We start from the raw sequence: 2,419 nt of genomic DNA on the forward strand, positions 1-2,419 counted from the left end.
GGGGAGATGGCTCAGTGGAATAAGCGCTTCCCTGGCAAGCGCAAGGGCCTGAGTTCAATCCCCGGTTCCACCAAAAAAAAAAAAAAAGAAAAAAAAGAAAAAAAAGACAAATACAGATCCAGGACTAAATGAAGAGTGAAATAACATCACAAGTGAAAAAACTGCTAAGTGATAAATGTAACTCACTATACCAAAATTTGTAAAATAAAAAAATAGGTTGCCTAGAACAGTCAGAAAAAGATTTGAAAACATTAAAATTTCATTACGATTTTTTAAACTTCAAATTTGTAGGCTGAGGATAAATGAATAGAATAACATTTTCTATCCACTCATTTTCCTTAGCCAGTTTCAATGTTCCAAAGTTTAATTACCAGAGCAGGGAAGGTACCCTGAACTGAACTCAACACTTTGGAAATATTTACAGTTTTTCTCTGTGAGACAGGGTCTTGCTTGTAGTTCAGGCTGGCCTTAAATATGTAGCCCAGGTTAACCTTAAACTCACAGTGATTCTTTTGCCTCAGCCTCCCAGTGCCGGGATCACATGCATGCACCATCATACCTAGCCACATTTATAATAAAAAACCCAAAAGATATCTCAGCAAAGTAGGACTTTAGCCGATAAAGGACATCACATATATATGTATATATTATCCCACTACATAGTCAAAGACTATATTCTTTCCCCACAAGATCAAAGATGAGGACATCCACATTCATAACTTATTTTTTAGCTCAGTGGATCAAAGTGCCTGCAAGCAGATGCAGGGGCCAGGGGTTTAATCCCTGGGCCTGCAGGGCCTGCTTGCCAGCCCCGCCCCCAGGGTGTGCTGAGACTGTAACTGAGACTGGGTGTGGTGGCGCATACCTATAATCCCAGCTCTTGGGAGGCTGAAAACAGGTGGTTCGCTACAAGTCTGAGCTAGTAGTGAGACCCTGAACACCTTGTAGACCCTTCCCTAAAATAAAAAACAAACAAACAAACAAAAACTTTTTTTTTTTTTGGTACCAGGAATCCAACTCATGACCCTGTACCTGTACCCTGTACTACTGAGTTATGTCCCTGGCTCTGCACTCACAACATCTATCTGGTATTGCACTGGAGATCCTAGATGTTACAGTAAGGCAAGAAAAAGAACTGAGCAGAGATTACAAAGGAGGAAGAAAAAATTATCTGTGGACAAGCTTAATGCATACATAGAAAATCTTACACAACCTGCAAAAGCAACTAGATCTAGTGAGTTTAGCAAGCTTGCAAATGAAACTTCATGTTGTCTGAAATATTTAGGGATAAATTTAACCAAATACAGCCAAGAATTGTACATTGACAACTATATTTTTATTTATTTATTTTTGTGGTACTGGGGATTAAACTCAGGAACTTGCACTTGCCAGGCAGGTGTTTAAAACCACTGAGCTATATCCCTGGCCCCTACATTGACAACTATAAAACACTTCTGAAAGAAACTAATAAAGAGCTGAACAATGGAGAGATAGCCCATCTTCACAGACTGGAAGGTTCAACATTGTGATGTTTTCCCCAAATTAAGAGAAACTATCAAAACTGCAGTAGAACTTTGTGGGGAAAAAAAAACCCAAGTTGATTGTAAATTTATGTAGGAAGGTCAAAACACAAGTTTTTTTAATGTGTCTGATACAGGGTCTCACTATGCAGCTTGGACTTGCAGTGATCCTCCCATTTTCAGTCTCCCCAGCATTGGGATTACAGGCGTGGGCCACCACATCCAGTCTTGGGGGCCGGGTCAGCGCACCTGGGGGTGTGGCTGGTGTGGCATGTGGTGCTGGGGAACCAAACTCCTGGTCCGTGCGCTTGCCTAAGCAGGTGATTAGTCTGCTGAACCATCTCGCCAGTCCACGATTTTATAAAGCAACAAAATTGGTGAATTTTCCCTGTGAAATTAAAAGTTGAAAGAGTATAGTAATAGCAAGGCATGATGGTGTTTGCCTGTAATCCCAGCCTTTGGGAGGCTGAGGCAGGAGGATAGCAAGGTTGAGGCCAGCCTGGGCTACATAGTGACTTTAAGACCAGGCTGAAGTACATAGAAATACCCTGTCTCAAAGAACCAAACCAAATCAAAACAGTATGACAATGGTGTATCAACAGACACAGATAAGGTATTATCAAAAAATATGGTGAATGTTTACATGTTTACAATTTACAGCAAAGGACATCCTACTATTAATCTCTCTTTTAACACATTTATCCTACTGTTCATTCCAGTTTCTAAAGCAGTTCTAGGTGTTGTTTTTATTCAGTGTAGTTAGCTATGCTACCATGGCTGCACTGATGCCTTGAATCCATTAAAAATGCTGACCTAGGGGCCGGGGAGATGGCTCAGTAGAGTAAGTGCTTCCCTGGCAAGCGCCAGGACCTGAGTTCAATCCCCGGTTCTGCAAAAAA

At 41.1% G+C, this 2,419-nt stretch overlaps 1 protein-coding gene and 1 non-coding gene across 3 annotated transcripts in view; both read right to left on the minus strand.

Moving 5' to 3' along the window:
* Supt16h (SPT16 homolog, facilitates chromatin remodeling subunit) overlaps positions 1-2,419 on the minus strand; it is a 76,793-nt gene that overhangs the window by 9,651 nt on the left and 64,723 nt on the right. The window lies entirely within an intron of this gene.
* On the minus strand, positions 284-414 carry LOC111814547. The gene has a single exon (XR_002819513.1). It is a non-coding gene; the product is annotated as a small nucleolar RNA SNORA36 family (small nucleolar RNA).

This window comes from Octodon degus, unplaced genomic scaffold, assembly GCF_000260255.1.
Source record: "Octodon degus isolate 3935 unplaced genomic scaffold, OctDeg1.0 scaffold00352, whole genome shotgun sequence".
Lineage (NCBI taxonomy): Eukaryota > Metazoa > Chordata > Mammalia > Rodentia > Octodontidae > Octodon > Octodon degus.